Source organism: Aythya marila, assembly GCF_965140915.1.
Source record: "Aythya marila genome assembly, chromosome: 7".
Lineage (NCBI taxonomy): Eukaryota > Metazoa > Chordata > Aves > Anseriformes > Anatidae > Aythya > Aythya marila.
In genome coordinates, this window is record NC_139048.1 from 20,987,299 (window position 1) to 21,013,441 (window position 26,143).

At 39.2% G+C, this 26,143-nt stretch overlaps 1 protein-coding gene across 10 annotated transcripts in view; it reads right to left on the reverse strand.

The window, feature by feature from the left end:
• SORBS1 (sorbin and SH3 domain containing 1) overlaps positions 1-26,143 on the reverse strand; it is a 164,630-nt gene that overhangs the window by 129,325 nt on the left and 9,162 nt on the right. For 2 of the 10 annotated variants that reach the window (XM_082764904.1, XM_082764860.1), the window contains exon 1: positions 558-861. The exons of 6 other annotated variants lie outside the window; for them this stretch is intronic. The gene's annotated coding sequence lies outside the window, so the exon portion shown is untranslated. Of the gene's footprint in view, positions 1-557; positions 862-2,191; positions 2,289-26,143 lie in introns of those variants that run through there. 2 more of the 10 variants (XM_082764905.1, XM_082764861.1) reach the window with 2 other exon arrangements.

The following is a 26,143-nucleotide window of genomic DNA, read 5'->3' on the forward strand; positions in this document are numbered from 1 at the left end:
TTGTATATATAAACATGTCAGGCCTGGAAAGAAGTGGGACATGCCCATAATTTACCACAGAATTTTTTTTCAATTCAAACACAAATACTGGTAAAGAAACAATAACAGACAAAAGGGGGAATAATGCAAGAAATTATTGCAATGAAACAAATGTGCCTGCAATTCCCTGTGCAGTCACCAGATGAAGCTGCTTAAAACACCAGCTCCAACATGTTTGTCTGCCTTTTTGACCACAGAGACCTCATATGTCTGTGCCAGAACTAGATGCATCAGCTCCCAGTAAGTTAAATCACTTCGCAGTACAGCCTCTCACGAATGTGAGACACTACTTTAATAGGAAATGGTAGCTTGCTTTGCATTAACAGTGTGCTGCACAGAGCCACAACGCAGTGAGGCCTTTGTTCTCTTTGCAATGTGTTGCTTTTGTAAAATTCCTTCCCCCATGGTCAGGCTGAGTAGCCATTTTGTTCTTACAATTAGTATAACATGGATAGAGCTGTCAAACACACACACACACGCACACACTTACTTGCACTCTCATAGCTAACCATACTCACAGATTTTTGCCTTTACTTCTTGTTCTTCTTCAATGAGAAAAATTCACCACAGAGCAAAATTGCACATTTGTGCAATGAGAACTGCCCCTGTTCAGACTGTTGTTATACTTTAAGTCAAAAAAATATTTCTGTGGGCTATTGATGCTTATAAGGTTCAAAGGTAGATGCAAATGTAAAAACTGAAGCACAGAGGGGCTTCCACCCTGTCACACAGGAAAATGCTATCCTATGTTTTACCCAGCTATTCTTCTCTCCTCTAAAGCCAATCCAAATGAAACAATTCTTCACTGGCATGCAGGAGGGCTAGATAGCCTAATAGCTCTCTTCTACCTCTAAGCAATTCATGCCTTGCATGGCTTGTTTTTATTGACTTATCTTACTGGCTGTTTGTGGGCAGAAGCACGTGCCTCATGCAAATGCCAAAACCTCTCTTGCTTTGTGATGCTACTGTACAAGTGCAAGTAATCAGAATTAAAACAACAACAACAAAAAACATTTTTTTCTTTCTGTAGGACTCTGTATCGCTTTGCATAATTTTTACATATGCAGACATAAGCTTCAACAATACCACACCAGAAATAGTATATTAACCAATCTAATCCTTCAAGTTCAGGGCCACAAGCTTTACATCTCCTGATTCACCAAAGCTGATACCTGAGCTGCTCTTCAAAGACCTGAACTTTAGCAGAGATTCCCAGTCCCAGTAAATAAAGGCAGAAGTCATGACACCTGAGACAATCAGGAAGACAGAATAAATATGTGTTTTGAACATATCACTTCTGCTAAGAGAGAAAAAACATTCTTTGTGCACCTTTCTTAAAGAAAAAAATTAAAATGTCAGCAGAGACTGGCAGTGACATTTCAAGTCAGCAGCAGAAAAGGAGGCATTTCCTCAGAGCACATTTACAGCTGTGGCTAGGGGTAGCACTTAACGGGAGCAGGACTTTAATCCCTGTCCTAGGGAGCACCCACAGTTTTGTACAGCTAAAATCATTTTGCTTACTACATTAAGAGTTAAGAGAGATGATGAGAAGTACACAATGGGCAATATGTGTTACTCTCCTGGGCTTTCCATGTGAGGGGTTGATTTTTTGGAAAATTATGAGTTACTGAGGGAAATAGATTTGAATAGATCTTGAATTAGATGAAAAACAAATAAAAAGCCTCTCTGAAAGCACAGTAGGTTGTGTCTAGTTCATGCACTCTCACAGCAGACTTTGCCATTATAAGTTATTTAGAAACTCTGTTAATGATAAAAAGACTAATGCAAGTCAAAAAAGATTATCTAATATAAAATCCTGCTGCTGCCAGATTAAAAAAAAAAAAAAAAAAAAAAAGGAGATTTAAGCCAAGTTACAGTAAACACAGTTAAGACAAGGAAGAAATTTGTTAAGAAGCTAGTATTTCTTCTTAGATTTGTTGAAAGTACAAGTCAAGTCCTCAGCAAATATGAAAGGGGTCGGCTATGTGTGTTCTAACACAATAGGAATGCTTTTCTGATTTTGCCTAAAGAAGTTACTGTAGCATCAATACCAAATCACAATATGTATTAATATTGCCTTTCTGACTAAAAGAGCAAGCATTGAACTTGTACTTCTAAGCCCAAGCGCAGAGGAAAAATATCAGCCCCTTACCTTGAAAAAAAACTTATTATATGTTTCAGCATTAATGTTCTGCATGAGATTTTTCCACTAAGTCTATCACCTGGAAAGGAGAAGCAGCCCTGGTCAGAGCACTTGAGAAATGGAGGACTCGTGATTTTTAATGTTTAACCACGTTAAAATAATGACCAAGCAAGCTGCAGTTTTGAAGGTTAACAGCAAAACTTAACTACAGGAAAGGAAAGTCTGCTTTCACTGCTTGGAAGTGTTCCTGATTTTTTCAGCGAGAACATTCAATAGTACATGTTAAATATTTAACTCTTTGTTTTTCCAGTATTACACCAGTTTTCCTCCGGGGATACAAAGGAAGGCAGTGGCATAGCTGAACCGTTACTATCCTTTAAAAGTAAAAAGGAGAATAGCCACTACTTACAGAAAACAGCTATAGAAAAATAAAATAAAGAGCAAAAAATTTCTGTAAAGAAACTTTCTGTATATCACATCACAAGAACATCATAATAAGTCAGCATCTCATATAGACACTACATGATGAAAAAGATGTAAATAAAAATCATCATCTGTCCTCTTTACAGATGTTTAGAGAGTGACAGTACTGCTCTACTTCATCACTTAGTCTTTCTGAACATGTAACAGGTTAATTTTTGAGGAAACTTTCAATTGCTGGCTAGCGAACATCTGTTCCTATCTACAACTAGTTATCTATGGCTGCTGCAGCTTCCAAGGCAAGCAAAACACGCTCATTTGATGTCCGCCCCCCCCCTATTGCAAGGCACTCTTACTGCCTAGTTTTCTGTAATCTTGTTATGAGACATCCCTTCCTTCTGCCTCCCCATTTTTTTACTTCTTTCTTCCTGAATGTTTTCCAAGTCCATTTCCTTGATTTTTGAGCTAGCAAGAAACAAGACTTTCAAATTCCATGCTGAAAGAAATCCACCCACACTCACAGTAAGCCATAAGAAAGAAACAACTGGATGTTCACAAGTGGCAGCACTTGGTACCCTCTGGTACCAAGTCCTCCCTACAAATCCCCCTCATGCCCCATTGCCAGAGCACAGGGGTACGGGACATTTGCAGCCCCATTCTTCAAACATGCTGGTTGAGAGAACATGATGCTGACAGCTCTAATGGGAACCAGTGGTACTTAGGAGCAGCCAGCACCTTTGAAAGGCAAAAGCCACATCATGTTGGTGCTCAGATGACTCTGGACTTAAAAGCCTTTAATGTTAGAAAATACGATGACTGAATGAAAGATGGCATGTATTTTCCAGATGCAAACTTCACTGTAATGAGATGCAGAAGGAAAACCAATACTCCTGCAGACAGTAAAAGCCTCACAGTGTCAGAGCCTTCTATCCTTCCACCACTCTGTTCAGCACCTTTAAATCGAAGATGTTCTGCAGCCTTTCACACTTGACCTCTTAATTAAAGCATGGTAAAATTAATATCTCAGACACAATATATCCTTTACCCACCTATATCAGTAATTAAACTAATTCTCAAGGGAGTGAGAACATTTGTTATGTGTAATGTAATTTGAGCAGGGGTATTCTAAAGAGAGAAAAGGAGCTGATGTTATAAATGCAGTCATTTATATTTTAAAGGGAGCTATTGTAAATGAAAGAACACCACCTGTGTTGGCTTGAGGCAGCCCCCAGCCAAATGAAATCTTTTGTGTCACCTGGGACAGTTCGTTGCATATGGTCTCCTCATCTCTGGCTGTAATACTGAATATCTACATGGCACAGAAAACAGACTTCATGCATTCTCTGTGATGCTAGCACAAAAATCCACTTTCAAAACCAATGGAACTGTATTTAATAATAATTTCACATTTGTTCTACATGTAAAGTAGGACAGATCTAAGCAGGTCTAAGGTGGTTTTTTGTTTGTTTGTTTGTTTTTGTTAGTTTTTTTGTTTGCTTGTTTGGTTGGTTGGTTGTTTTTTTTCCCCAGGGGCAATATGGGCTGTTTGTTTTGCATTTGTAGAAAGCCTGGATGTGAAGACCTTGACTCATCACTGAAACAATCACAATACAAATGAATCATCATATAGAAAAATTATATGTAACTAAAGCTAACTAACAAATAGTTTAACACTGAAAAACAGGAATCAATGGCATCAAACCTGTTACGAATTATTTACTGTTTTTATTTCAGCAGTTCCAAAATTGCTCTGTCATCAAACATCTATACCTAAAGCCAAACTACCCAAAGCAATGCAGTAAGAAAATAATTTTGCCTTTAGGTAAAAAGAGAAAGTTACATATCCCTGGGTACAATGACAAGCGACTGTGTGAGCAGTATAAACAATCGCCCCAGTGGGAACAAGATGAGCGTACATCTTGGGAACAAGCGTACATCTTGCTCTGAACAACACCCAGTCAGAATGGCAAAATTTAATCTCTTCGTGCTGATGTACAAAGCACCAAGCAATGTGAAATACATCCTACAAAGTAACTAAAAACATATATACACAACTAAGGAGGTACAGAGGATACACGAAGCACTACAATAAATAGCACAGAAGACAACACCCATTCCTTCAGGAACAAGACTCATCTGCTGACATCTTCTCAGGTGTGAGTTTGAGGAATTTAATTCATGCTTGAGGCTGAAGCGTGAACAGCACTATTTCAGTTAGTAAATCTGAGCCTTGCTCAAAAGCCCTATTTACTTAGTCAAGGCATAACTGTTGATAAACATGGCCCAGCAAAGGTCTGCTCCCCTGCACAGTGACCAGGTAACCCTTTCTGAGGAGCTGTCTTAGGCTGCATATGGGCAAGGCAGACCTGCCTGAGCTTCAGGGATTCCCCGCAGGTGTCCCCTACTGGGGGGACAGAGGCTGTTGTTGAGCTGCTTAGAAGTCGACACAATACTGAATCACCAGCCCTATCTGGGGTTTATCAAATGAGCAGCCACGCCTCCAAACCCCAAGGGAAACATAGCCACATCTGCCACTGGTATTAATTATTAGACTGCTTGCTATAGACTAATCAAAGACCAAGAAATGGGCTCAGCAAGTTTAGCCCTGCATATCTGATCACAAAACAAGTTGTTTGCAGTTGTTGTGAATTCTGCACCAAGTTAACAAAGTATTAATTTCAAGCAAACATCATCAGGAAAACTATGTAATTTCTGATCTATTTCCACCATCTTTTTCTTGGTTTACATCACTCTCTATGATTAATCTTTAAAATATTGCTAAGGAAATAAGATAGCTAAATGGTCATTGCTTTAAGTATACATTGAACATCTTATAGCACAGTCAGTTTATTCCAATTCTGCTATGCAAAGCATCAAATACTGAGCACATGACAGCTAAAATAATCAGAGGCATTCAGTTGTGAATAAACAAGGCCAAAGCAGAACATGAATGTAGGAAGAGAGGATTTTAAATCTTTTATAAACAGATTGTTATCAGCCCATGGAAGGCAAAATTGAGTGGGCAATTTCCCATCATATCCAGGGCACCATCTGGAAAACGAAGAGAACATTTTTAGAAGTAATTAAGATAACTTATTATGATATTAGCAGCATTAATTGGAGTACATATAGGCTCAAAAGACCAGATCCTCAACTGGTACAGTGAAAGTATCTTCTCAAGCTAATGGCGTTACACCAGTTTAAAGTGTAATGCCACAATGCCAATACTAACGCATAATTTTACTTGACTTCCATCTGCTTTTGTTTACCAGCACTGCAATTTCAAGACCTCATATATCTGAGTTTCTCTCAGATAGATTCTATACAAGCTTCTGATCTTCATTACACTGGAGCCAACACCTTCACTCTAAGAATATTACTCCAGATTTACACCAGTGTAGGTAAGAATGAGATGTAGTATCTTTGATACATAAGGCATCGTAACTAGTCCAACTCCTCACATTGTTTTAGGTAAAACAATACTCAGTACAAATGTACAAGAGTACTTTACGGACTATACAATCCGGACCTTAACCTTGCAGATTTGACTCTTATCCCCATGCAATGGAAGTGTACCCATGTCAAGACCCAATACATTCCTTTGTCCATCTCAGTGCAGAGCCAATTATCTGTCACTTTTAACAAACCTTTCGAAATACATCCCAGGATAATGCAGACAACCTTATATTCACAACAGTGGCATATTCAACTTATTTGGATAAGCAAGATTATTTGTATGAGCAAGAACTGGTTTCAACTAAATAATCATATCCAAAGATTTGGGAAAGAAAGACTACAATAATGTAGGGGGAATAAGCCAAACATATTTTTTTTTTAATAAAGAATAATTTTTGAAAATTTCAGATGTGAAATGCCACAGTGAAACTTGTTTGTGAACTTCTGACATATAGCAGTAGCCACAGATCATGAGAAACTTCAATAAATAAACATGAACTTCAGTGGGCTGATTAAGGCAGTAAAGATAAAGGTTCATAATTAGTCAGAAGATGACATGCTTTCCCTTTATGCACAGACAGAAATCTGTTCTGACTTCACTGGGGGTACTATGGTATATAAAGCAAAATTTGTCTCTCTGGTGTTTCTGGAGGAGTTAGCTTCCAGCAGGTGCTTCCAAGTTCTAACTTCTGCTACAAGCATCCCTAAAGATGGTGGGAATGAATGGAGAACGATGTTCCAAAACTACATTGCCAAAAATGTGAGTGTCTCCACCCAGAGATGCTGGAATGCATTAGTTTTGAGGTCACTAGAATATTTCTGTTCTGTGGGAGAAGGCAACAGGGCAAGAGACGCTAAGCCATTGACCTGAGAAACTCTCCCAGAAATTGTCTTGGAATCAAGAGGATCTAAGCTGCTCCGAAGCTGCAGTAAGATAGCTGCAACTCAAGGAAAACAGATCAATCATTACAAGCCAAGAACACACCTGCAGACTTTTGGGGACCCAAGACAGACAGTACTTTGTCAAAAAATACAATGCCACCAGCAAGGTTTTATCTAACCCCCTGGAGTCCTTCAGACTGCCTCGTTCAGCCTGTATTCTCCATCGTCACCATTTGGCAGGTGACCTGAAAATTTGGTCTGAAGGAAAACATACAGGACTGAACCACACAAAGCATTTGAAATGTGTGGAAGATAACATAATGATTGTGTCCAAGGCATACTGTAAGACAGGTAAAGATTCCTTGGCGAAGTCTGCTTAGGACTTAATCCCACACTCCATCAAAAGAGACCCAGTGTCTGACCAGGTGTCTGACATAACTCCACTTGAAAAAGGGTGCAGTGGGAAGTCAGAGGCAATATACATATTCTGATTCAGCTCCTGCTGCTTATTTTCTGAATCTTCTTTAACTATTATGAAAGAAAAAGGGGGTTGGGGGGCAACGGTAAAGTTTCACACTGTGTCTCATCCTTCGAATGACTCTGTGATGACAAAACACTAAATCCTCACAATTATACACTAAAATCTTGATCAGATCCCAGCTAATCATCACTTCAAGACAGCAACATCATCCACTTTTCCTCTCAGAAACAACAGTTTAGGGGCCCTGTTCTATTTACAGTCTCCTTGTTACCCTGAGGCTGCCAGAAAATGAAAATTATGGTTGTAAAATAGCAGCATTTTTCATTAAAATCCCAAGGAGCTAATTACATAAATACTGTTGTACACTGCACTTCACATCCTCTCCCCAGGAAACTTGTTAGGCCCTTTTAATAATGCACAAGTATCATCTTATTCCCATGAAATGGAGGAAATCGTGTTCAGCACAGCCACAGATGTCACTGTGAGGTGTTCCTGCACAAAGATAACAGCGATCAGCTTTTACGCATATCCAATGGCAGAAACTGGCCTTTATTAAGGTTGCATGTCCAATGATATCAGAGGGGATAAAATATTTCATGAGGACAAGGGCAACGGTGCTCTGTTCAAGGGCTTGTCATCACTTCCGATTAGGAAGGCACAAACGCAAAGCCTGTTGTCACTCTAGAGATGCAGGCAAAATAGCACCAGCCTCAGCAGCACAAGTGAGAAACAAAACAAAAATGAAGGAGAAGAAAAGGATGGAAAAAAATATCCAAATTATGAAGAGCAAGGCTGCCATGTAATCACACTTCCACAGTGAGAAAGAAAACACTTGTAGCCTCGGTTGGGGGCTGGCTATACAGACTCTGAATAATGGGGAATGTTTTCTCATTTTTCCCAGCTTTTCTTTACATCCAGTTACATTTTGTTAAGACATAAGAAGGTGCTAAAGGACATAGGAGCAGAAACAAGCACATCTTCTCCTCCTCAGCCCAATAACTCCTGCCAGATTTTAATCTTCTGTAACTACTGGGTATTAGTACATATTCCCTCAGGAAGACAGGATAGCTCTAATTAGTCTATGATAATGAAAGATACTTTTCAACTGCTATATCCTTTCCACCACAAGCTGGAGGCCATCAGAAATTTTCACAAACTAAATGATGCAGGGACGTGACCCAGACCAGCTGTGCCTGTATTCCTGCTAGCCCTAGTGGCCCATGGCCACCAGCTGGCACTCCCGAATAATAATGCCAGCATGCTGACAGGGAGAGGACACCAGGCAGCAATTAAAATATCAGCAGCTGTAACTGCTGTGAGCACTAGTGCAGCTGAGGGAAGGGAAATGCTACTGGAGATAAGGTCAGCAACTTCTGTGGATGTTTCCTGTTTTTGCCAAGCTGTGTTAAAGCTAAATAAGAAACAGAACAATAAAGAAAATATGATCTAAGTCTACCAGTTTTTAGTTTAAAAGCTAAGAAAGTAGAAGTCTCCCCCAACTTCACCCACTTGCCTCTCTTGAGCATTATGTGGCTGAACCATAGCGCATAACAAGATGTCTGTATTTATAGCTGAAGTACACAGGAACAGATCTTCTGATTTAGTTACAATTCATACCATCACCCAGAACTGCAGCAGCACACCCACACGGGCACCTGGAGCCAGCACTCAAGTGGGAAGAAGGTTCCACTTTGCAACATGAGCGATGCCATTACATCCAAAGAGACCATCAAACACCATGACTGCCAGCAGGAATACAGTGGCAAGGTTTCAGTGCTGAAGACCACACTGGTTTTGTTTCGTAAGGGAAAGCAGGGTGACCCAGCATTAAAGGCTGAAGAGCTGAGTTCAGCTTCCTTTGAAGGAAGCTTTCTGAACAATGTGAACAAATCTTTCTGTTTCACAGTACTTCCCCCCAACCAAAATCCAAAATGCAAGGATAGCGTTAATATTCTGCCGTGCAGGAATACAATACCTAAGTTGTCCTTCTATGTGCCAGTAGGATGCATGTTCTAGAATGGTGCACAAAAAGGTAATTCTTACTCACAGGGAAATTTTCCATCTTGAATTATTTTTTTCTCTTCTTTAGAATGAAAGAGTATCAAGCCTTATCCATTCTTTGAAAAAAGGTGCAGAGTACTCATCCAGGGAAAGCTGGGGATCCTGAGCACCTGGAGCTCAGAGGGGGTACACTTAGGATCTCCCCAAGGCAGCAACTCAGAGGTCAGGCAAGCCAGCAAATGGACAACCAAGGAACCAGACAGGCACCCAGACAGGAAATGTGTTTGGCAGTTAGGATCCTGTCAACGTTTTGTCAAAGTTGAGCTATCTCTGCAGCACATTTCGATTTCAAGGAATTTGTGACTTGCTAAATATATTGTACTGGAATTTTTCCAAAACTTTGCAGTCACTGGAAACAAACTGTAATGTGCTTTAATGTGCATCAGCGTTATCTAACCTACAGAAAGTATTTATAGGTTTAATGTGAAGAGTTTTCATGGGCAGAAGAATTTTTAGTTTCATGCATTGGCTAAGATTGTTCATTCTGATGAGTGATATTTGGGTTTGAGTGAAATTTGGGTAATTTTTTATTTTATTTTATTAAAAAAAAAAAAAAAAAAGCTTTTAGTATGTGCCTTGCTTGGCAGGAGTCCACCACAGCTAGAATTTCCTATGTTTTGCTTTGGGACCATCTGAATAGAAGGGCCATTTATTGTTCAATATCTCAAATAAAAAGGCTTCAACCGTTTCACAGGATTTAAACCACAACTGACTCAGCTATTCCATTAAAAAAAAAAATAATAAAAAAAAAATCAACAAGCTTCTTCAATGTTAGAAGAACAACATATTCCCTGTGGAAACATATCTAGCATTTTGCTAGAAAGATATAACCAAATTCTGGTCACAATGAAGAAGCTACTGTAACAGTGCTAAAAAAAACACATTATGTAACATCTATATGCTTTTCCTGACTCCTTAGGACATAACACTTCTGCCATTCTAACAAAGTATTTTTCCTCATTTTTTTAAACCATTGTAGAAGTTTGGTGATTTGACAAGAAACCCAAAGTCAATGTGATTTGTTGAGTGAATTTAATATATAAAGAAATACCCTCCCTTGTGTAATCTCCTAACATTATTTGTTTCAGCATGGACTGCTGCACCAAGAATCTGGAGCATTACACTTGCTCGGAAAGCTCTCAAAGCCATGAGGCCTGAACTCATTTTGCTTTACTACCGTCTTTTCCATGGTATGCACAAGTTGAACAGATCTGTCGCATAGCTGAAATTAAAATGTTCTTCCTGTAATGAGGCATTGAAAAAAGCCATGCAGAATTGATTCTAAAAGCACAGCCATATTTCAACCCACAATTTTATCTGTACTGTGACCATGCACACAAAGTAACATGTATGCTCAAAATATACTGCAAATTGAGCCAAGGTAACAAGAGAAGATAAAAGACTTTCAAATAAAGATTTTTTTTTTGGTTGGCTGGTTGTTGTTGTTTTTTTTTGTTTGTTTGTTTTGTTTTGTTTTGTTTTTTGTTTTTTTTTCTTTTTTTTTTTTTTGACACACAATATACACAGCTTTCTTTGCTGAGTTAGTACTGGTGAACTGATACAACATTTTACTTCAAAAATGCCTTTGTTGATGGTCAAAAGGTAGCTAGACTTAGACTCAGGATGTATATGTCAAATTAAATGAGAATAAAATAATTGGAAGATGTCTGAGCTGAAATTAGATAAGGTGAGGTTTAGTAGCAGCCATTGCTATAGTTTATAAGTATGCAAAAGCACTCAACAGTGTCATAAGCCAGAATTACACTGTATTGTTTTAGGCCACTTCATTATACTATTCTTCAGCTAGACCGGTAAGCAAAGACATTTTCCTTTGGCCACAGACAAAATCTGTATGTCCTATAATGTCTGGTTGAACTGTAAACTTTTTGGGGCTGGAACTAAATTTACCTTTGTTCAGAGCCTAAGGAATAGAATCCGTGATCCTAACTGTTTAACAGCAGTTAAAAAATAATTTCAGATTTTCTTCCCATCTATGAAGTGCTAGATCCATCAAATGTAGCCATATAGAAAAAGGAGAAACAACATTTTTTCATCCTTCCCACTCTCTGTTAACACGCAGGCTGTGGTAGACAACAACTTATCATTTTGGTCTTCCTAGTCAAAGAGCAGATAAACTGAATGACCTGGGGAAAACCAGTCTCAGGGAACTCCATAAGGTACTTTGAAAATTAGCCTCCTTTCCTTTGTCTCAGTATCTGCTGAGAAAAGATCATGGAGTTTAAATTCTAAGACAACAAACAAAATTAAATACCATTTCCTGAGTCTGGATCTTTTTCTTGGCTGTACACAAAGAATAATATCCACAGATCTCACAACAATGGGGTGTTATTTTTCTTTAATTATTTTTTAAACAGCTTTTTCCATGATACAAAGATTTCCCACAGCACACACTGAGGTATCTGATCAAGGCTTTAGACTTTTATCTTACAGTCCCTGTCTCTTGTTTGTTAGTGAGCTCATCTCTCCGAGAATAGTGCTACAAAAAGCACTGAAAAGAACAAGACATTACAAAGGAACTTGCATGAAAAGCAATTTTGCTTAAAGTGCTTTAAATCTAAATGGCATTTCATTCTGATTCCCCAACAAATCATTTTAGTTCATTTTTAATGAAAGCTAAAACACACACACACACACACACAGCTTCAAGGTAGATTATCATAGATGAATTGCTACTGTCAATGAACCATTCAAACTCTCAGTAGGAGAACAAAATGCCTGTCAAACAAATAAACATAATATTTAGGACACTCCAAGCATGCTATCAAATGGACAGATCGTTACATTGGACAGATCATTTAATGTAACAGAGTTACTCTGCTCTCAAGCTACAATGTCATTTACCAAAACACTGTTTGTCTGAGCATTCAATGCCCTATTTGTGGGGATTTTGCACTAATTCACTATCCACACCCACGAGCAACCTGATGCCTGTTAAGCAGCAAACCAGACTGGCCAAACCACAGCGCAACCTGTTGCTGCATACAAAAGAGAACGACCATCTTGAAGGACAAATTCATTTGGGGGTTTAGATATTAAGATGCACATCAGTTTTTCTGATGGTTTGAGATTGTTTACCACTACAGAATCAAACATCACAACACTTTTCCTTATTTTGATCCTTCCCCTTTTAGCAAGTTCAATAATCTGGCAACTCCCATCATGATCACAAGAAAAACACAGTAGAACACAGAGCTTTCATATCAAGCCATTTCAAAGATAATTTAAATTGGAATAAACTAGCAACCTTTCCAAAAGTGGACTTAGAATAAATATTTAGAACTCCATTTCCAATATGAGGACAGGTCTGAGGCTTTTCTTGAACAATATAATTTCCTATGTAACAAGAGTCTCTGCATTAATGGCAATTAAATATTTATTAACTAACTGTACTTGGTATTCAAGCCAGCACAAACAAAAACTGCCTATTGTAGCAAAAAAAAAAAAAAAAAAAAAAAAAAAAAAAAAAAAAGCATTCAAGAACCTGCAGTGGAAAACTTTAAAAGGTATATTAATGGATGGACTTCCATTTAACAGCTTATTACAGAATTTCAGCATTTTCAAATGACAGCAGCATGCCATTACAACTGTGAGTATAATAATGTTTCCCCAGCTCTATTTGCAGCCTTTTGCAAACCACTGTTCAAAAACAGGTGTTTTATTTTCTCCATCTGGTACATTCTCAGAAGAGTGTTATTGACTTCTCCTACTCCAAATATTCAGATAGGCTCAAGGTATTTGGGAACCCAACTGTTATTAGCAATTTCATGCCTTTCAGCACCTGTGAAATTCCCAGCTGAAGAAAAAAAGGAATTTGTCTTGACTTTTCAAAGTTGGTTTTTGAGACAAAACACTTTTTTGGAATTTGTCCATTGTCATTTACGTTTAAGACATCACTGAGCATTTCAGACTATCTAAAACTCCTTACACCATCTATGAAAGACAGTAACATAATGTCTCTGTTGCACACCTATAACTGGAATTTGCATATAGCCCAAAGTGATATCCCAGGTAGGTCATAAGATTCTCAACCCACAGAATATTCATACAGAATGTATATGAGTTTCAACACTGATCTAAGTCTGCATAACACAGAAGCAGAGAATAGGCGAGCTGGATCAACTTACTGCTTAGCTGAGTTTAGTCTCAGGCTTGGAATGAAACTTCTCTCTTGTGCAAGAACCTTCTTAATTGTTTGTTAAGAGCTTAGTAACAATGCTCTGAGACATAAGAAATCAGTAATGATCATATTAATTCCAAGTATTTAAAAGTCAGACTGCCACACGACTTGAAGTACTAGGTTTAATGGATAAATTTAAAACATTTTCAATAAATTTCTTTGGAAACAAACAGAAGTTCCCAAAGAACTGCCTACTGAACATATGTCCAAAGGACAAACTTTCTTTTGCAGGAACTTGAGGCTGAATGAAAGCGATCATTCAAGGAAAGGCAATAAAGAACACTGAGGTCCATGGATCTCTCTGACTGTTGCTAGCGTCTCTTCTAGGACTTTTTTTTTTTTTTTTTTTTAATTAATTTTTATAGGAAGAAGCATGAAATGGCTCCAGACTGTAGACCAACTGATGCTGAAGGAGCATAGGCTACGTCTGCATCCTATCAGCCCCACGTCCACTCCAGCCCAGCCCTACAATATGGGCTCACTCAAGCTTGTGACTCAGTGCTCTGGAAGACAAACATAAATAATAAAATCCAGAGCTTTTCACATCTTCAGTAATTTAAATACTACTCATTTCAAAATCCATCTGAAATTATTGTGTTCTGACCAACGTTTCATGGCCTTCAGGGACTGCCATAGTGCTTTCAGGCTAGTTCCTAGTATCCAGCAGGCAGCTATCCAAAGGTGTTTAGGCACCTACAAATACATGGAGCCTCATAATCAGATCTACAGTGTGAATTAGGAGCCTAATTTACTTAGGCAATTCTGAAATCCCATTTAGAGTCTAATGGCTCTTAAGCAAATAAATACCTTTGAAAATCTGACTCTAGGTCACTTAAAGTATAAAGATCATAACAACGGATGACAGCAGTTGGTAGTCACAATGCAATGGCTGCGTGCCTTGTCAGGCATGCAATTTGGCTTTTAATTCCAGAGGTAAATCCTCTGCAGAAGGAATAAAGGATCTATTAGAAAATATATGGAGAAAACTAGGTAGCCGTATTATAATGGCTGTTTGCTACTTACAGCGGAAGATGCTGGTTCTGCACTTTCAAATGAGTATTCAGTGGCATAATTATATATAATATTACACATATACATCACTTTTAAAACATTTTCTCTAAGTTAAAAGATCACATCATACCAGTTATTACCTACAAGTATTCTGAACAAGCACCGAATTATGCCTCAAGCATAAAAAGACTCCAGATGATTTCTTTGGGATGGCATAATGACGAATTAAAAATACAGTCAAACAAATAGACTTCCCTTACCACTCTTTGGGGATCCACCCTAAGGGAAGCTGTCCTGCGAGCAAATACCCTGCTGCCCTTCCTGGAGCTGAACAGATCTACGCCATATCCTTACATCGGACTGCTGCAGAAGTGCCACAATGTGATCACAAGGACAACAGCTTAAATAAAGGCTCTTGATTTCACTGATGAAGAGTATCTGCTGGTTTAGTGGATATTCTTCACCCCATTTATAATTGTGTTCTAATAAAAGAAATGAATGAGTTTATGAAGGCTGAGATGTGAAAGCTGCAACCAGTGTTTGCAATGGTTTAAATGGTCTGGTTCTGTTAAAGGCAATGTTGATTAACACCCCAACAGGGGATTTAATTTTTTTTGGTGGTGGTGGTGTTTTTTTTGTTTTGTTTTGTTTTTTAATAGACCCTCTTCTTGTCACAGAAGGGTTTCATTCCTCAGTAGCTAAACTGAGAGCACAGTGATTTTGAAATGTGTTTTTAAATGAAGTGTTTAAAAAAACACACCAGCCTGCACCTGAAAATTCCTGTCTCTTCCCTGAAAGAGAGCAGAGCAGAATTGCAGAACAATGTAGTTCCCTCATCAAACTGGCCAATGCACATAAACACAAATGAAACTATGGCTCACTAAAAAACATTTTCTAGCTACCCACTAAAATAGCTTTGAGAGGCCAGGTCCATACATGGAATAAAATGGCTTTCACTGCAGTCCTAAGCCAAACTCTCGTCTGGAATGACATTTTAGGTAACATAAACAGTTTAAGGCAAATGTAGAGCAGAGCAGCCTAGTTTTATACAATCTGTGCAACAAAACTGAGATTTATTCTGTGCTGGATTAAGCTCTTTATATTGTTTCTACTTAAAAAGGAAATGTATTGAATGCAACACTTATTATAAATTTATCTTTCATAACAAACACTTCTATAATCTACTTTATATTTCACCAAACAACATGAGCCCCGCTCAAAGCAAAGGCAGAATTTCAGCCCTACTCATCTGATAAAAGTGGAATAGCTTTGCCCTTTCTACTCTTCAAGCAACCTCCCTGGTGATTCAAGTCCTCACACTGTTGTTGCAATAAACTTTTAACAAAAGTTACATAAAGCTCTCAGACAGCATGACTTAGATGCCGACGGATGCTTTTCAGAGTACCTGCTTTCAGCCCTCACCATAGATCAGAGAGGCAGAATCTGTATTTAGACATAAAAACCCTGTCAAGAACTCTATACACATTGAAAGCATTGTGGGATGAGTAATTAACCCTCGCTACTTCCTGGTGCACTGTATACCACAATTCCCGTTTTATCTGGGGGCAGAGGGGGGTAAAAAAGAAATATGTTGATCAGCAACATACTGCATAAAGACAGACTGTAAATATCTCTTAGCTCTGCTTCACAATCTTTACTGAACGCCTGAAAATAAGTCTATCAAAATTGCCAGAAGAACTGTGTGGGTTTACACAGAAACAAAATCACCAAAATAAACAGACAGAAAGCCACTTGAAACACAGTGCTCCACAGAGCCTGTCCCTACATCCATCTCCTTCCTCTAGGACCCTCTAGAACCCATTCCCATCCCTTGGGGCTTCCTGCCGCAGCATGTTGTAGCTGAAGCCTCCACAGCACGTCACAAACATTTATCAAAGTGTGTTTCAATTCATGCTATAGGCACAGGGGTGGATTTGTTGGAATAGGTAGCATTCCTCCTGTTTCACGTGTGATTTAAGCACAGCGTAAAGTGGTGGGTGGCCCTCAGCAGAAATACAGGCCTGTGACAGATGCCAGCAGCCCTGTGGGCTGGGAAGTCTCAATTCAGGCAGCAAGCAACAGCGTGAAACTGGGATGCTTCGCCACGACTATCCATCATGGCCTGTGGCGCCTGCCTGTCACAGCACTTTTGGTTCACGAGCCATGAGGCATAGGAATGAAGGAGTTTGCCCAACATGACAGTTGGACTCCACCAGAGCTGATATTAGAAGCACAGAGTGATTCAGAGCTCCTCTCTCTAAACACCAGCCCCCGTGCTTTATTGCCACATATGAAACACATGGGAGAGCAAACAGTACAACACGTGCGTGGCACAACAGAACATGTCTGATAGAAAGTGGGTGGGCATTTTATGCCAAAGCCTACCTGCATACATGGAAATGATTAGCAGGATCTGTTCAATAACCTGCATCTAGATGCACCAGAGTAATAACTAAGAGACTGATAAGCCTGTCTGAGAAAAATATACATATACATGTATACATATATATATATATATATATATATATATAAGTATTTCATTTTTACTTCTTGGGTTCAAAGCTTTTAGAAATCACATTTTGATGCTTTCCTCTGAAAATTTCCTCTGATGCTTTGCAGAGGAAAAACAATCCACCACCTCAGTACTGCCATGGAAATAACTCCTCACTTTTTCTTTTCCAAGGAAGTTAAGAGAGAGGTTGGGTAGGAGAAAGGGACCCTTGCTTAATCACCTGAAGTGCCTATTAAATCATTTTAAATGCCTGAAAAACATCAATAACTAATAAACTAATTTAGGTCTGACCATTTGAGCCTGAGACATCCAATTTTGATCTCAGTTTTAAAATACCACATAAATGCAATCTTTAGGGATGCTCAGATGAAGGATGCTAGTTCAAGCCTTGCTAGCAAAAGAAGAAGGAAGACAAAATGGAATTCTAAGAGCAGTCAGAGAATTCTGAGAGTTCAGACCTCATTTTGGGGAATCAGCTCTGGAGATACCCACATACGCAAGTCAAGAACTGCTATAGATACTTTACATGTTCATTGAACAATTTCTTACTGCCACTCAGCTCCTCACAGCTCACCAGCACCCTGCTCGTGAGGGGAAATACTAAAACCAACACCTAAGGTTCCAAACAGAAACCAGGATGATAAAAATAATATCCTGACTTTAAATTCTAGTATAGATTGATTATCTTGAAAGATGAGTCAGAGTGAAATGATGTCAGGTTCAGCGAACTAAATGTAAAGGTTTTTAGCATTACATTGGCTATTTTGCCTCTGTTGCAGGTGTCATTGGCTATATTTCAATACTGTAGAATACAAAGGTTCCTTGAAGCATGAGCTAAAAATAACTGAAAGCATTTTCCCTTAGAGAAAATGGACAGGCACTGTACTCTACAGGAAAACACACACTAATGATCACTCCAAACTCACAATGACAATGTCTGTAAGGCCAAAAGGACTGACTGATCCACTGGGACACCCCATGTCTCACACAACAGGTACTTACACACACAGAATTATAAGGATGAAACCTAAACCTGACTATTCCAGATACCTCCAGCTCAAACCCAGATGGAGAGGAAATTCAGATTCACACCTTACTGGGACGGTCCAGTGTTAGTAACAGCCTATATTGCTACTACTGCGTGAGCAGCTCTAGTGAGAACAGTTTGCTCAAATCCATGTCAAAACTCTATTCTTAATGTAGCCTGGACCTTAAGCCTGAGTTTAAAGTGATCCAGTTACTGAAGAATGTATCACCTCCTCATCCATTCTTAAAAAAAAGCATCAACAATCTGGCGATGAGCTGAGGCTGTAGACTCATCTAGGATTCTCCTCTTGCAGTCTGCATTCTCCTCAATGTCATCTTCTTGTAGTTGCTGTCTCTCACACAGTGAAGCTCTGAGAGGCATATTTCCCATAATATCTATAAAACAACAGCTTATGCAAACAATTAGCACCTTAGTGAAGTAACACTGTGCAGCCTTGCTGAGTACAACACGCACATTACCTGGGGCAACAAAGCACACTGCATTTGTGGTTCCTCGGTGAGGATGGCAAACACACCCTCTTCCCCCAAAACCATCAATCCCTAAGCTAGGAGATAGTGAATACTTAGCAGCTACTTCAAAGGCAGCGGAGAACTTAGGATACATAAGTGAATGGCTCCCATGTATCCTGCAGAGTACTGAGTGTACCCACATACAAACCGATACAGTATTTAACAGGAACCTGAACTCTCCAGTGCTGCTGTGCACAAAACCAGCCCATCACAAACCGTAAGTACTTCACAATCCCAAACACCTAATGAGAAAAGCAAATTTATATATCTGGAAGCCTTCTTAAAAAAAAAAATAATAAATAAATAAAAATAAAGACCTAATCTGAAAGATGTAAGACATATTCACAGCATTAACAAGATACGTGGAGATAACTAAGAGAAAAGCAGGAGTCAAGCATTTGTTTTCTGCCTGGAACCAAAGGACAGGGTGTGACTTTATGACTTATCTTGTTTCCTAGGCAAGGAGAACAACCCTGCTCTGTATTGCCAGACAGTCTCTGCCTAGAAGCCTCCCCAGCCCTTCCTTCCCAGCCTTGTTCGTCTCTCACCCCCAGTCACACCAGCACACCGACAGAAGCACTGAGCCTTTATTCAAGTCAGCTTTTACACAGCAACCACTGTGCCATGATTAGGACCTGATCAAATGAAAGGAAAACCCTCACACACAAAGAAATGGAATCACTCCCTGAAGCCAGAGTAATTACAAATAATCAACAGCAGTAAAAACGGATATTCTCTAAACTCCTCCATTTTCAATGGCACAGAAATTGTGAAGCTGTGTGACTGGTGAGGGAAAAAAAAAAAAAGTTGCAATTCAAAGACAAATTTTTCCACTTAGAGCAAACAGCGGCGGCTTGACTAACTTCATACAAAAAGACTTGTTCAACATATTTAGTTAATATTTACTGACATAAGTATTATCTTGCTTAACAGTCTAATTTACTTAACATTGACTTCTACAGTAAAATACATAAAAGATGACCTTTAAAGCTCTGTATCCTCTTTTGCTAATTCCTAAAGGTCTGAAAACTGTTTAAAATGAGAGAAAAGAGTGTTTGGGACACTTTTTTTTGCTGCCTACCCTTTTCATTTAAAAATATCTCATCATCATTTTGAACTTTGTAGTTTCCTTAGAGGTATTAGATGTAGACTTAGAACTCCTTAAGCCATCTATCTGAGCTTTCATCTATTACATTCTAGAAAAGAACAACTTCTCTCCCGAATTTTTTTTCAGGTGCTTGAATGCTTGGGGGTTTTGTTTGTATTAAACTTTTAAGCAATCTGAATGAAAATACCTCTTCCCTAGACAGTTAGTTAGTTTTCATTCTCTCAATATTCTTTAGATAATTCTACCAGATAATCAGTTATGATCATACACCCTGGCAGAAGCAAATAAATAAATAGAGGAAATGAGAAATGCTTCTTCTCCTATTGAAGACCAGAGGTTAAAAAAAAAGGGGGTGTGGGGGGGAGGGACCCTTTTGGCCTATTTTTTATATAGAACAGGGGAAAAAAAATATCACGTGTACTTTTTATCCTTTACAGATTACTTAATGATAGCTTGCAAAAGTCCCCAGAAGGACATTAAATATTTCATTCATTTAGTTCATCCACTTTGCATATGGGGAGTAAGGGGTACAGAAATAAAAATATCTGCTTGAGGACAACCATCTAGCAGGCATTTAGCTGCTCTGCATTCATATGATAAATATAAATGTTAGATTCATAATTATGTTATCTTATAAAATATTAAAGTAGGATGAAGGGAAATTATCATAAGATTTGCATAACAAGCTAAATTTTTTGGACTAAAAACATACAATTTTAAACCCTAGACACTTTTGATCTTTTTAAGATTAAGGAAAGAAAACAGTTGCATGAGACATCAGCTGACAGAAGTCTGTGTGCTGAGTTGCTTGCTCTCCAGGCTAAGTGTATTTGTTTTCTGCTTCCTTGTGCTCCTTGGCTTATGTGCTTCCAGCTTTCCTAATTTGGGCATCCAAAAGTTAACCGAGGACTTGTCGTGTAGATTCCTTCTATAGTAAATGGAGTTGGGATAACTTATCAGAGTAACCAGAGAAGGCTACAGTGAAATAAGAAGAAGCCCACACATTTTATCTTTTTGGTGTTCCTCATCCATGGACGGTTCAGTCCTTAGACTGAACTCTTTGAAGACAGATTGTTATTTTGTTCTGGTTGAGACAGCACAGAGCACAATAGTCTCCTCGTCCATAACTGGGGCTCTTATGCACGAGAACCCAATTTTTCCTGCAGGAAGACTACCCACTTTACTTGAATAGTTGGAGCAAGCTTTGTGCACAACCCCTTCCTCAGTGTAAATCCAAATCTGTATTACATGCTACGCAAGCAGCTGCCACAACAACAACAACAAAAAACAGTTAATTCCATCACAGCCACAGCCCTGCTTGATTCTGAATTAGCTGGGGAAAAAAAAAAAAAAAAGAAGAAAGGAAGAGGCAGACAGCCTTTCAGGCATAGGTTGGTCACCCCTTATTAGAATAATGCTAATAAAAATGGAGTAAAATTACATGAGTACTTTGGGAGGGCTCAAGCATGTAATTCACACAGAAGGATGTGAACGCTGTGTGCATACTGGGCGCACTTAGCAATCACTTTGGCTGATACTCATGAAATAGTGGCTCTTCTATAGCAACAGCATGGACCTTGGGAAGATGCATGGGACTTATTAATTTAAGCCATTTATGTGACATGCAAGTGTTCTGAGGTATAAAATGACTTGGGAAAGTGACAGTCTGTTATTTCATTTCTTTAACACCCAGGGTATCTAGTGGATTGAATGGATGTTCCTCTATTTCATTGTGTATCCGCCTCAGTGCCCCTGCACTCTTAGATGTTTCAGGAGCATAAACAATGCTCCTCTATCCTTGATCATGCCAGGACAATTTCTGGATGTGTTCTCTGTTGCATACAACTAAACAAGTCATTTTTTCCTCATTCAGATTCAGATCCTGATTTGGTTAGGTTCTAAATACTTGAGCTGTGCTTTGTGTTGAAGTCTCAGCCTCAGTACTGTACTGAGCGGGGGTTACAATGCAGCATGTCAAGTCAGTAGGTATTCCAGCATGTAGCGCACGTCCAGAATGGCTTAATAGAAACAGAAGTCCTCAGTGGGAAATGATAGCTTTTTACAGGAACATATGGTCCACAACCACTCAGTGGCTATAAAAGTGCTTATCTCAACACTTCATGGAAGGCAAAGCAAAACAGAAATGAAAGAGCACACACATGGCTTCTGAAAACTCGTGTGATTAGTGGACTCGCATAAAATACTGACCGAACAATAGAAAATGTAGAAAGCTCCAATATTTAGAGCAGAAGCTTATGGTAATGAAGATCATAAGACAACTTTTTTTTCTTTCTTAATTTTAAATCCGAAGATAGCGTCTCACACATCTGCTGCACTTTCCACTTATAATGACTCAAAAATCACTCCCACAAACCACAGGCGGGGAGCTCCTCCACTCACTGCAGGGAACCCAGATGCTTCTGGGGTAGGTTAAAATGGATGCTGGGAACTGTGCCACTATGCCATATCCAAAAAATGGGCTATCACCTGAATTAATGCCTCTGTACACTTGCAAAGTGCCAGGCAGAGACAGTGAGAACTCCTTCTCACATTTTCTCTTATGAGTTCCCTAACTACTCAATATGTAGTCATCATACTCATCATGGTATCATGATCAGCATGCACCTAGCAGGACTGCCTTGCACTAAGCCATCAACATTGCTTCCTGAATCATTTATGTTTTCACGTAAATTTGAATATTAGCGATGTAACAAAACACTCCCTGCCCACCTCAAAAAATCACAGCCTTGAGCACCAGCACAAAAAAAACAAGGTTCTTACTGTACAGCAGAACACAACACTTACTGGCAGGCAAAAATTCTCCAGTCGTATCATAGATGGGAGAGTGGAAGCATAAAAGAAGGTTGTGTAATTTACCCGTCACCCTGCTCTATATCAGTAACAGAGCTGGAAATAGAAACCTCCCCTATTAAAGACACCACATCAAGAGGCATGACAGGTGCTTCATGGAGCTCTGTTCCAAAGCATGTGCAAACTAGAACATGGGCATAACGTCAAGGGGAGACAAGGACGGGTGCTGAGACAGGCTCACTTAGGCTTGCTGGCGAATGCTTTCCCCTGCATCTATCCTGCATGCAGTCAACAGCTTGCAGGAGATGAATTTTATCGTTCTGTCTGCACCTACGTGATGACAAGACGAGGTAACAGAACTGTGACTCACTTCTGATAGAGCCTTGATAATGAAAGGCAATAATCCCAAGGCTCTTCACTCGTGCAGAATGGTCTTCATTTCAGTGGGAGCCTTCCCAAATACAAAATGAATTGCATTCTCAGATTTGACCTTAGTTTACTAAGCTATTAGAAACAGAATTAATTAATTCTGACTAATGCAAGGACGGATCATGGTTTGGCAGGATGCCAAGTAAAGCAGACTTTTCACAGGATTAAGCTTTGTCTGAGAAGCTAACTGTCAGCCATTAACTAACTCAGCATCAAGAAGTTGCCTAGAATAAGGAGGTCTCTGGCATCCAGCAGCTCAAGAAGCCAGAATTTGTCACTCACTGCTAGCAGACGAGCAGAAGGCTCTGGTGTGCCCTTGTACTCATACTTTGGGATTCACGAAAGACTTTTGTTGCCGGGTGACTGAATTCTTGTCTTAGTTGATGTGCCAGAGAAGCAGCATGATATTCTTGAAGGTCATGAGTCTATGTAAAATTACCCTTTTTTTTTTTTAAATAAAAAATGAAAAAAAATTCATTTCAATGGCTAGATTTCATGTGTAAAAACTTCCCTGAATTGACTTATGTGTGTATATAACCTGGACAGAATCCAATTGCAGATTCATGAGCAACTATCCCCTAACAGTGATTTTGCTTTACCTCAAGTAACAGGGAACATACTAGTGCACAATTAAAGTCCATAATCAGCCTGAAATTCCTACAGACTTTTCTGTCTTTGTAACAAAAACAGGGGACCCAGTGGTCTAGAACTGCTACAGTACTGACAGATATTACTAGAGGACTAAAAACTATGATAGACAGGAAATCGTTTGTCATAAAATTTTAATCTTCCTGTAAAATAAAAGGAACAATTTACTAAGTGAAACATCTATCATCTCTCTTCTCCAATGGCTTATAATCTTTTATAAGAGAACAAGGGCATGCCACGAATTAGTCACAGTATTTCATATAGCTGACCTATGAGTCTTTATGAATACCAGGCTCTGTAATTTAAACAATAATTACCTTTTTAAAAACAAACAAACTAAAATACACAGTAATGCATCTAAGAAAAAAGCAGGACAAAAATTGACAAAACCAGCTGAAACTTCACATTTAATGGAAAAAGAAAAAATGAAACTCCACCCAGTTCTAATGACAATCAAAAAAAGTAAGTAAATGTTTGTGCATACAGATTAAGATTGGGGAAATTTCTAACATCTTTGCTTTGGGAGGAAGAGGTGGAGATGCCCACATTGTCCTCACTTGCTGTGCTGAGCTGGCAATGCCCTGGGCCCTCTCCAGAGCTCCTCCATTAACTGCCTTTGAGGAATGTGTGGAGGCCTGAGACCACCAGGGAGCACTGAACCGCTGGGGCCTGGGCCTTCCCTGCGGGCTGGACTCTGCCCGCACCAGCCCTTGTCAGTGCAGGCCCTCCACACCATCAGGGAGAATCGCAGGGCCAGCGGTGTGGTGTTTGACAGGACTTCTGTGAACCCTGCCGACTGTGGGACATCTGTAAGGGGCTTCCAGCCTTTGAGCCTACAGCACTGCGTGAAAGGAACAAAGAACTGAAGTGCCACTGCAGTGGTTCTACATTCTCTCTCACTCCCGATTAATTCCAGGCCAACTTATTTCAATTTAAAAACCAAAAGGGAGAATTTATTTGACATCCTGTCCGAAGGCTCAGCCCAAAACCTTCCTGGATGAATCTAGTTCACTGAAGCCAATGAGATTGTTTCCATCAACTCCACTAAGTTTGGATCAGGTCTGGGGTCCCTTGCGCTGGCAAGAAGAATCTGAGGCTGGACGGCAGCTCGCAGAGTCTGATGAAACATGAGTCACCACACACCACAGCTCGCAGTGTCTGAGCTCTATTGAGTGCAGTATCAGCAGCAGAACATTTGTTTGGGTCAACACAATGAGCGCATGCCTGACACTATGGTTTTCAGTGAGCACAAATATGCAAATCTGAGTGCTGTCATAGCTTGTTTGTTCCAGTAAAATACAAAGCAAGACAGCAAGAAAGAACAAAAATGAAGGCTGGGAGATGGCAGACAGTTGTTGCCCTCTCTTAAATAAGGCCTCACAAAATAGCAGGTGACTCTCCAGCAGCCATCTCCCAACTTCACAACTATGCACATCAGAGCCATTAACGTTATAAACCTTCCTCCAAGGGAGGAGATGCCAGGAGACAGAGGAGTCGAGTGGAGATGCTGAGGTACTCCTAATTCTGCCAGCAACCTGATTGCAAAACAAGACTCTTGGGTTCCTTTTAATCAAAATTCCACCCAAAGAGAAACAGACGTACCAAATATGTAAATCGAGGAAAAAGACTTACTGGCAGGAGTGCCACGAGTTAAAGCCAGATGCAGTGAGAAGGAACACCTCTGCCTCTTTCATTTCCTGCACCTAACAAAATGATTTTATGTGGAATGCCTGACTGCCCAGCCTATCCCACTTTCCATCCTTCTGAGCTAAATAACAGGATTCCCTTTTGTCCTTCCATGGATTCTTACCCAAGAATCTCCAGCATATTTATTTGCTTGATATACCATTTCTCATAGAATTCTTACTGCTTGTTTTTAGCACCAAGAGACAGACTAGCATTTTTATAGATCATAACCATCACGTAAAAATATGTGCATCACATTTCTCAGCTAATTAGAAATAAAACATAAACAGCCTGATGTAACTGTAATAATCTCTCATTCAGTATCATAAGCAAAAAGATTGATTGCCAGTCATTTTCCCCATTCACATCCATCTGTTATACAAAGAGACACATTGACCCAGGAACTCTAATCTGAAACAGTCTTTGGGGGCTTTCTTCATTTCATTTTTCTCTATATTTTTAATTTTTCTCTAATTTTTAATAAAACAAGCTCAGTAAAATATTAAAATATTAACACTGTAATTTTTAAAAATATTTTTCAATATTTTAATCAATATTTTAATATTGACGCTATTTTAAAAATAGTTATCCAGAGATTGATCAACAAACTGAAGCTATAAATGATATATATTTTAAGAATTTTTAAAATAAAAACCTCATCATTAATAAAGACCAAGTGTATCCAGGCCTGAAGATCTGTT